This window comes from Gavialis gangeticus, unplaced genomic scaffold, assembly GCF_001723915.1.
Source record: "Gavialis gangeticus isolate Ggan-Ray unplaced genomic scaffold, GavGan_comp1, whole genome shotgun sequence".
NCBI classification, from domain to species: Eukaryota; Metazoa; Chordata; order Crocodylia; family Gavialidae; genus Gavialis; species Gavialis gangeticus.
The window spans coordinates 12,967,811-12,978,650 of record NW_017729008.1 but is presented as its reverse complement, the minus strand read 5'-3'; the positions used below and the strand labels follow the sequence as shown (position 1 = coordinate 12,978,650).

Here is a 10,840-nt window from a genome sequence, read left to right as displayed (position 1 = left end):
TGTGCACTATTTTGTGCATCGTTAAAATACTCAGTGGCCACATCTACACCAGATGCTGACGACACAGTTGTTACTGCGCAGTCGTTTAGTACTCGCAAGTACTAAATGTCTACACAGTAATGAGCATTATTGAGCAGCAGCAGCCCTTCACAGCTTCCTGGTGATGCTGACTGCACTGTAGCTTATTACTACTGCACAGTAGTGTCACACCAGAGTTTGTGCCCCATGACACTACTGTGCAGTAGTAACAAGGTACTGTGCAGTAAGCATCTCGTGTAGATGCAGCAAGTATCAAGCTGATTGCTTCTAGTCAATATTTAGAAATACAGGACTCCATGCAACACTATTCTATAACAGTGGTGCTATCTCCTGTGGTACATTACTGTAAATAAGTGCGTTAGACAGTCACTAAGGAAATACAGTGTTTGGTTTTTGTTTTAAATGAGATCTCCTTCAGAAAAAATAAAGAAATGCAGAGCAGAAGTTGCTTTTATCAGTTCCCATCCAAGAGTTCCTTTTTTGGTGAGCAGTATTCAAGTATTTTGCCAGCTTTGGGACCCTGAACAGCTAACTTGATACTTTGGAGATTTTCAGTAGCAGTTCCAAGGACCGCAGGTACTCTAAGTCTGATACTTAGGACATTAAGCTGTCTCTTCTGTGGAGAGCTCTCTCCTGTTTTAAAATGTCAGGCCCATTGCTGTAATACCTGGGAGATGTTGAACTCTAAGGCTTGGCCTATACAATATAACCTCATAAATCTGGTGTGCTCGGGACCAAGCACCTGCTGGATATTTGAAAATGCCTGATTTTTTAAACCTGTGTAGCCAGTTGTGGAGCAGGGTGGTGGGGAGGGAAGCAGCAGACAGTCCCAGAGCAGCAGCTGCACATGGAACAATGGTGTGGGGTGGTGGGTGGCAGCAGCAGCTGCCGCATGCAAGCTTCCCCCAAGCTTCCCCTTGGCAGAGTGGGGGGAGAACGGTGGCCGGTCCTGGAGCAATGCCAGGTTTTTGAGATTATACTGTACTACATATTTTTTTGCCAGGGTTCTTCCAACAAAACTGTAAATGTAGCCACCCTCAGGGTTCTCCTGTGGCAACATAAGCCTTTCTTCCTGCCAGCAGAAGAACACTAATTCTCTGGGTGAAAGAAGGCTGCTGTTACCACTGAGCAGCTTTCAGGTATCTTTAAGTACGTCTGCCACAGTCCCTCCAGTAGCAGATGTTTCTCCAAGGTCAGCTGTCAGCAGAGCTACATAAACAGAATAGGAGAAGTACAGAGCCACATGGATGTATATGGGCTCTGTCAGCTTCCCTATTGTGGCAGAAACAGCCTCATGTAGGTAAGGTGCAAAAGAATCATATAAAAAAGTCAAACCTAAATCTTCATAGAACAAATATTCCCCTTTTCAGGGTCCTGCATAATGCTATAAGGGGTTCAGCAGTATCATAGAACAGAACTCACCATAACAATATCTTTTGGACCCAGACATACACTTACACAACTGTTCTAAGCAGACCCATAAATACATACTTGTCTCTACCATAAGTTATTTGCATCAGACAGAAACAAGCACATGACTTCCTCTGCTTTTATGGCCTCACCTTGCCACATGGAGGTTTGGCATCTCCACTAGTCAGGAGCAGCTGGCAACAGATGAAAATACAGCAAAACTAGTCATAGAAGCAGCTGGCAGCACTCAGTGAGAAGGGGAAACACCTCTTGCCTTCAAATGCTATTGTTGTAGAGGCAACAGCTTCTGGAGACAATGTAGGAAGTAGCCTTCAACTGCCTGTCCTCTAAATGCTACTGCACATGAACAGCAACTCTTTTAATAGTCCTCTGCTTGAGTGTAACCTGCCCCTTTTTTCTTATTGGACAGTGTCACGGGACAGGGCGCAGAGGCGGCCGTGATCCCCCTGGTGCCCCTACCATGCCAAGTCTGGGCCCTAAATGCACCCTCCGTCCCACCCACCACGTCTTTGATTTTACGATTATCAGTGGGAGGCTGCCTTCTGACCCCTTTGTGCACAGTGCTATCTTGGTACTGGCCCTTGTTCACCAGTAAGTGATATGGTGCACCCCAGCCTTATGGGCTACACGTGCCTCCTACCTCTCCTTTAGCACGCCCCAAGCCTCGCAGTTATTCTGGATGTTCTCGTGTCTCTGATACACGCGCCCTCACCGGGGGCCTTGCCCCGCACTCGCCCCACTCCGGGCTCTGTCCTGTGCTCTTGGGGTCTATCCCACACTCCCTAACCTCTCGTGCTTGTACCCGCGCTTACCCCTAGCACGCCTAATGTACTCGCTTCTCACCTGGGGCCCTGTTGCTCGCTGCACAAGCCCTGTCTCGCCCCTTCCGGGCTTTGGCTAGTGTAATCACCCTCTTCAGGCTCCTGACCGCACACTCTGGCCCTGCCTCGGGCCTCTAACCGCGTGCTTGCCCTACTCTGGACTCTTACACTCACCGTCACCCCCCCTTTATGGGGCTTCCCCCTAAACTTGCCTCATCTAGGGCATCCTAGTAGGGGTTCCCCCCTCTTTCAGGGCTTATGCCTCGCCCTCTCTGGGGCCTCCTCAGTAAACTCACTCTTCTCTGGGGCCTCTCATGTAGAAGCAGCGCCCCACTGGGCCTGTCTCCCTATGCTCACGCACCCTTGCCCTCCCTGGGGCTTGTCCCAATACGCGCTTCTCACATCAGGGCTCAGGTGGCCCATGGCCGTGCCTGCCCCTCAACCCTTCTCAGAGTCCTTTGCCTTACTGGGCCAAATACCGCCCTTACGGGCTGGAGTCTCAACCCCCACACACCACGTCAGCGCCAAACAGCTGCGCCTCCCAGGCCCTGCTCTGTGTGCAAACAGGGCACCCAGGAACCCCCACTCCACTGGGGAGCTCCTAATGAGGCCTCCTCACACCCCTACAGCCTCACCCGGTCCTCCGGTATAACATAAACAAATACAACCCTGAGCCAACTGGCTATAACATAAAGCCTCCTGGCTCTAACACAACTCTGCCAACCCAGCTGTAACCCAAATGAGCCTTGGGGCTACAACATACATCCACCGCCACCCTGGCCCTCTTCCAGTACCTCCCTACCAGGGTTCTCTCTACCCCGCATCATCATGCAGGCAGTCAGGCTATTCCCCTCTGCTCAGCTCTACTACAGACCTCCTGCACCTCAAGCTGCCAAAAGGGAACTGCCAGCTAGGTTTTGGCCTGGGCTGTTTATAAAGGCCCGGCCCTGCCCCCCTCTGGTCACCTGACCAGCACAGTAGCCCCAGCAACCATCACCTGAGCTGCCCTAGTGATTGGCAGCCAAGCCCTATTACCGATGCCCGTAGCAGGCACCCTAGTACCCTGCTACAGACAGGTGCTAATTGATCCAAGCCCACTGCATTGAGGAGGGTTGAGAGAAGGAACTGAGAACCAAGTGGCAAAGACCATACCAACACCTAAACAGAGGAGATATATAGATTTCTGCTGTCAGCTATGGGGAAAGAGACTTACCCCAAGAAGTGGGGTGGTAGAGAATTGGGTGTCAGAAGTTTCGGACAGTGAAAATCAGCTTATGTCTCAGGGCTTGAGGTTGGAGAGAAGTTGAGGGGAACAAAAAGCAGCAGCAGGCCTGTATGACAAAAATGGGAAAAAGGGGCGTGACCTTGGAAATAGTAGAAAAGTGATGTGGTCATGAATGACTGGTGCCTCCAGAGACTGGGGGGTGGGGCACTATTTGTAGTGGGTGGTGAGCGGTGAGTGGGGACTGGCCAAGACACTGGCGGTGGTGTCAGCAGTGGGGCAGGGGGCCAGCGACAGTGAGTGGGGACCGCCTGCAGATGCCGGTGGTGGTATCAGTGGCTGTGGGGAGGGTTGTGTGAGTGGCGACAGCCCATACAATCCAGCATTGGCCAATCTCTGGGGGGGAGGCACATACCACCCCCTCCCCCTATGGATGTGTGTGAGGAGGGAAGGAGCAGTTTGGCTGGGAGAGGTAAATAGCATGAGCCTGTAGGAAGGCAGAGGCAGGGACATATGGTATGGACATAGGTGAGAAACAAGGAAAAGTACCTGGAGGCTGGAGAAAGGGCTAGGGCGATGACAAAAACAGTGAGGCAGGCTTGGTGTGAAGGACAGGGCAAGGATATCAGCAAGAAGATAGGCAAAGAAATGTGTTTGTGATTAAGAAAGTCCACAGGCCTTGGGAAGAGTGAGAGAGAATAGTATTATGAGCTGGTACATGGCATAAAGGAAGTAGAGTAGGCTTAGCGGAAAAGCACTGTTTGAATAGTGGCATAGGCCCAGGTGAATACAAGAGGAAAGTGTTGTGCATTTCTGAAGCAAGGAGAGAAGTTGCATTAGTGTGGGGCAAAAAAGAAACAACATGTGCTTAGGCAAGCACTCTCCTTTAGCATTTAGGCAAGCAAATGCAGAAATGCCAAGTGAAAGAAGGCAGCTAGATTGGCTTTCATGATCCTACAGCAAGCTCCACAGACTCTGTCTGCATGGAATGCATTTCAAAACTGGGGCACTATGCTAGGAGACAAGGGAATCTCTCTTTACTAGCAAGCTAGTATTTAAGGAGAGAAATCCATTGCCTAGGTGAGCGATGTATGCAAGTTCAAAGAAACTTCTGGAAAAAGTAGTTTTTAATGACCAGAATGTTTATTCAGGAGACAGAGTTCCATAAATATTGGATAAAACTTCAGTGTGTAATAGGTATTAACAGGCCATGCTGTTCCCAAGTACACCTGTGTAAATATCTTAGTATAAACGCTAACTATAGCCAATGTCATTACATTAACCATTCATTCAGTTGCATAAGTCTTTCAGCCAAACTAAGAGGATTAAAAGAAACAAACACATAAATTACTGATTGTTGGTTACGTTGCCTCTTCAAGATAGCTGAACAGTGGCATTTGAGGGTTTGTGATTGCTAGCAAGAATCAGTGCATCATCATATCACAATACAAGAATCATAAATCAGAAACAGGGATGCGCTACCTACCATCACCTTTCATATAATTAACCCAGAGCAAATGTATGCTGAACGAAAAAAACAACCTCAAGTAACATGCATATCAGACAACCAGAGGAGAAAAAGCATGGCTACATGTTTTTCACCTGCAGCTCTCAAAGTGCTCCAGAAGGCAGGCTAGAAATGTAGGTTTATAGACTAAAGTGCGTGCGCGCACGCACGCACGCACGCACACACACACACACACACACACACACACAGACAGACAGAGAAAGCACGCAGGCTTTTGTGGACTGAAGTTCACTACATCAGATTACATGAAAGGATGTGCGTGTCCTTCACAGCATCTGATGAAGCTTCAGCCTGTGAAGGGTTATGCTCTGTCCATCCCTCTCTCTATGCATATATGCACATACAGATAGATAGAAGATAGATACAGTGTACTAGTTAACTGTGTTAAATCTATAGTCAGTCAAAAGACAGGGGACATGTAGATACTTTAATCTATAACGGTCTGCACCTACCCACCCACCTATTTATGTATTAGTCTATAAAGTTGTGCATCTCCCTTGCCTTCTGACTTCCGACTAACACGTCTAACTCCCTCTCGTTTCAAAATACTTTACCTAAATACACCTCCAGCTCCTTGCCACTTAAGCATTATGCATCTCCCTCCAATGGCTGATGGTGTGTATGTGGCCAACATCTTTAATACGAGGCCAACTGAGTCGCTGGGAAAAAAGTTGTAGGCCAACTTTGGGGTGCAGTCACCCTTCTTCGGGCACAGAGAGTGACTGCGCCACAAAGTTGGCCTACAACTTTTCCCAGCTACTCAGCTGCGCTCATCATAGATACCACGGACGAGCCTTGTTTGCCGATGTCCGCAGACCAGCACGGCCACAACCAACCCCCAGCTTCCGTGCCTGCCGCCCGCGGTATTGAAGCCTGGGGAAGGACGAGGACGCCGCTCAGTAGGAACGGGACAGACGCGGGAGCGAGAAACCCCACAACAGCCCTTCCAGCACGGCCACAACCAACCCCCAGCTTCCGTGCCTGCCGCCCGCGGTATTGAAGCCTGGGGAAGGACGAGGACGCCGCTCAGTAGGAACGGGACAGACGCGGGAGCGAGAAACCCCACAACAGCCCTTCCAGCACGGCCACAACCAACCCCCAGCTTCCGTGCCTGCCGCCCGCGGTATTGAAGCCTGGGGAAGGACGAGGACGCCGCTCAGTAGGAACGGGACAGACGCGGGAGCGAGAAACCCCACAACAGCCCTTCCAGCACGGCCACAACCAACCCCCAGCTTCCGTGACTGCCGCCCGCGGTCGGTGTATTGAAGCCTGGGGAAGGACGAGGACGTCGCTCAGTAGGAACGGGACAGACGCGGGAGCCAGAAACCCCACAACAGCCCTTCCACCCGCCGCCCCGGACAGGCGAGTCCCAGCCCCAGGGGGCGGGGCTCGCGGAACGGAACCATAGAGGCAGGCGGGAGCGGGCTAGAAGGGCGCTACTGAGGTCCCTTCCGGCCGCGCCGCCTCGGTGGTTGCTGGAAGTTGGTGCCTTTGATTGGTCCGGAGCACGCAACCGCGCCAGGAGCTCCGAGACAGCTGGGGACTGCCGGTCCTGTGGGATGCGCCGGAGCCGTTAGCTGGGAGCCGGGCAGGCTGTGAGGTACGGTCCGGCCCGGTCCGGTCCGGGGCTCGGTGGCCCGGAGCACTCGGTGGCCGCTGATTGGCTACGGAGGCGCCGAGCGCGTGGGGAGGAGCGCGGGCTCGAGGGCAGCGCGGGCCAAGGCCGCACGGGGACGCCCGGGGCCGGACACGCCCCCTGGGCACCCGGCTGTGGCGGCAGCGGGGAGGGCCCCGGTGGGAGGGTGCGTCTACACGTGTTGCCAACTGCGTACTAGCCTGATAACACTGCGGATCACAGCACAAACCGTGCTAACCGCCTGCTGTGCAGAGCTGTTCGGCTGATGTGCAGTGGGCGTCACTGAGTTAAGTGTTACTCTAGGTACCGTGCAAGTAGTACCTTAAGGAAGTACTAAAGGAAACTGCAGTACCTAAGGTGCATTTGTGAACATGTAGATATGGAGAAGCCAGGCGGGAGCAGAACTTCAGAGGTCTCTAGTCCAGCCCCTGCTTGGGGCAGAGTCATTGCTGTCTGAACTGCCCTGTACAACCATAAACTGAACCCTGTGTAAGTCTACATACAACCCTGATGCGCACAGACTACTGCACCAGGGCTTTTCCCAGCTCCTGGCATGGGTTCTGCCTGCGGTGTTTCCCAGAGCCTCTTCCAGGAATCAGCTGCTGCTTCTGGCTGCTTCAGGAGGGCAGGTAATGAACAAGGTAGCTTGTCCCAGGGCCTCTTGGCCACCAAATGGTGTTGTAGGGTCATTGGTAGGAGGAGGTGTTACTATGCTGTCACGGGCACTTGGAGAGGTAGGTCATCGCATTAGTCTGAAGCAGGGGTGGGCAATTATTTTGGGCAGAGGGCCGCTTACTGAGTTTTGACAAGCCATCGAGGGCTGCATGACAGGCAGCCAGGGGCAGATAAGTATTGATTTTTCTAATTTTTTTTTAGGGGCCCTGCAGGCCAGATAGAATGGCTTGCGGGCCGCATCCTGCCCGCAGGCCATTTTGCCCACCCCGGTCTGAAGTCAAGTAGAAGGCCGGGTAGATTCGCACCTTGCAGACTAATCATCGTGTGCGTGTCTGTGTGAGCCTATAATTGCAAGATTTCATATCTGTCAGCGTGTGGGGCCCCATTCACCCAAGGTCGGGGAGAATAACTGCCTGGTATACGATCACTTCTGACCCAGTCCTGTGCTTGCTGCCCCATTTTTCTATGATATATGTTTTTGCACATATGTCTGCTCCGAGTTGGTTTAGATATGAATAAGGTCCAAAGATCAGTTGATCAGAATACAATAAGAGCTTCAGCATAGGTCTACATGCTTTCCTCTGTCATAAGTCAGAGGAAAGCATGTAGCTGCCCTGAAGCTGCTTCCCATGCCCTTATATTAGCTTCGTGGTTTGATTTTTCTTACTTTCACAAACTTGAATGTAACTATGACTTAGGATAAGCTCCATCTTTCTAAAGTCTGTGCACTTTGACACTTGCACTGAGAGTCCCCTTGTCTGGTGAACTTTCTCCTTTGAAATATTGGAGAAGGGGAATAACTGTGTATTAAGGCTGGTTGTTCTTTAATTTGTTTATGGGGTGTCCCTTGGACTTTTGACTGGAACAGGGCAAGACAATGCCATAAGATTTTTCAGTTTCTCTTGTCATCCCTGAGAATGAATGGTAGGTGTTCAGTACAGTGATATCAGGTGTTGATTCTTTTTATGGGAGGTGAGGCATAGGATCTTTTCTTTGAGGGTATTTTAATAGTAAGAGAATATATATGTGTATGCTGACAAGCAACTCTGTGACTGAAAATTGTGAGAGGTATTCAGTAACTTTCCCCTAAGCATCGGTTTTCTTTTCTATAGCTAAGCACTTTGTGAAGGCCCTCTACATCTGTCACAGTGCTATAGTTGTAGCTGTATTGGTTTAAGGACATAGGCAGATAAGGTTCTTTGGGTAAATCTGGTATTTTTTTATTAGACCAACTGAAATAGTTGGAAATTTTTTTCTTTGCAAGCTTTCAGGTATAATACCCTTCATCAGGCTGAGAGAGCATCTGCATTTGGTGTGTGCTCTTCTTGTTGCACACTTTAAGAACCATTTCTTTCTAATTAAAACTATTTAAACTCTCCTAGCCACTCCTGTTGATTTTAAGGGCCTGATATACTCCCTTGATTTGCGTGTTACTGTATTATAGGCTGGATTTTCTTTGCTCTTAAGCCCAAAAAAACAAAAACGGGGGGGAGGGGAGGGTGTAACTTCCTGTGAATTCAGTGGACTTATTCTGGTGCAAATGAGAGGACAGTCCCGGCCTATCATATGGATTTGGTAGTAACATAGATGCTCTCCCAACCATACAGTTGGTCCAATAAAAGGTATCACCAAAAAATCCTTGTCTCTTGAACAGTGTCTTTATGACCTAATGGATAGTCTTAAAAGTGGTTTATCCTGTTTATTTTGAAAGGCAATGGGGTGACATACTTTTCCTCTGAAGGATATTGCTCTAGTACTTGTCACCCTGAGGAAGTTTCTCCTGATTTAGCCCACATCTTCCTTTTGATTAACTTGTGTAGTTATTTAACTTAATGGGCATGAGGAGTCCCATGGTACTGGCCATCAAGCGTGTTCATAAATCTTTGTTGGATTGGAGCCTTAAAAGTGAAGTGCAAAAAATAATCCTTTTACACTTGGTTTTTCCTCTTTCATTCTCTCTACAAGCAAATTCTGACTGCAGTGCACTGTCTTAAAAATATAGATTTTTTTCTGTATTTCATTTATTTTAGTAATTATATTTATATTTATTTTCTACTTCTATTTTTGTATTTCTTATATTTTAGTTCTCCTAGTGCCTATAGCTTCTATTGTTTGTTGAAACCTATGAAATGTTCCCCAGATCTTACAGTTAAGGGGAGAAGAACCAAATTGCATCTGCTTTGAATGTACCTTTAATTGCATATGATCATTAAGTCATATTAGTAAAAAAATGTTCGATAAACTAGAAATTAATATTCAGAATTTCCCTAGTTTTGTTTGTATCTGCTTGAAAAATCTGCTTTTTATGGTAGGAAAAGTAGCTGATCGTGTCTTAGGAAGTAACTAGCTAAAATGATGATGATGAGTGAACTTTTTCTGCTGGCTTTCTATTTTCTTCTATATTGCATTTCAATTTCACATCTTTTGCCTCTGTGTCTTCTCTTGTTCACTACCATACTCCACCCTTATTTTGCCAACATTGCTCAGTGTAGTCAGCTTTCTTACTCTCTCCCCTCCCTTGCCAGTTCCTTCCTCGCTGCTGCCTACCTGCCGAACAGTCCTGGGCTCTGCAGAGAGGAGGCCGCTGCCGGCACTCAGAGCAAAGGGCACGGTAAGGGCAGCAGCTTCACTGGGGCTTCACTCATTTAATGGGCATGTGCACACACTTTGCACATGCTCAGTACGGCAACAGTAAGAGCATGTGCAGAAAGAAAAGTGCATGTTTGTAGTATGAGCGGATTGGGCTGTTATACTGGACGTATGCCTGTCAGTGCCAAAGAAGATTTTACTGCATGTGTGGGCTCTTATTTTAAAGGTACATATGCATTCCTGCTGTACTAAAAAGGCACATGCATCACAGATTGGTTTAGATTTCTTTTTGTTTTAGGGTTTGCTCGCAATAAGGAGGAACAGCAAGAGAGACAAAGATTCAAGGTAAAGCAGCTTGCTTGCTAGGTTTTTTCAAGTGTTGATTCACAATTACAGATCTCTAAGCATTAAAATATTCAGTGTTTAATTCCCAGATGTAACACAAGTCATTCTTCTTCAACCTTTCTCAGCCTGCTTAACCTACTGACCCAGTTGGCACTACCCCCACCTCCCTCTCATTCCCCTTCACTAGCAGCCTTGTCCATTTTATGTATTTTCCCTGTACACTTTCAGTCTCTGCTCAGTTTTCTCTAGTCCTGTCCTTAGTTTAGGGTTATAATATTTCGAGTTCCAAAAAGGACACCTGTCATATGGGGGAGGAGGTGGTATATGACTGTGAGGGAGGCAATGATATGCTGATGCCCTGCCCATTCTGTTGCCCCTCACTCCCAAGCCACATCCCAGCCCTGCTAATGTCCCTCACTCCCAGACCTCAGTACCCTGCCTCCCTGGGCCATGCCGGTGCCCGTCACTCCCAGCCTGCAGCTCCTTCCCATCCCTGCTGGTGCCCCTCACTCCCGATCCCCAACCCTCTGGCACTGCCAGTGCCCTGTGCCCCT

At 49.0% G+C, this 10,840-nt stretch overlaps 1 protein-coding gene across 6 annotated transcripts in view; it reads left to right on the top strand.

Annotated features, from left to right (window-relative positions):
- The first annotated feature begins 6,475 nt into the window (after positions 1-6,475).
- The window catches only part of ERGIC2 (ERGIC and golgi 2), a 56,481-nt gene continuing 52,116 nt past the window's right edge, over positions 6,476-10,840 (top strand). For 2 of the 6 annotated variants that reach the window (XM_019509395.1, XM_019509393.1), the window contains exons 1-3: positions 6,476-6,641; positions 9,878-9,963; positions 10,240-10,286. The gene's annotated coding sequence lies outside the window, so the exon portion shown is untranslated. The remainder of the gene's footprint in view (positions 6,642-9,877; positions 9,964-10,239; positions 10,287-10,840) is intronic. The other 4 variants (XM_019509394.1, XM_019509392.1, XM_019509397.1 and 1 more) reach the window with 3 other exon arrangements.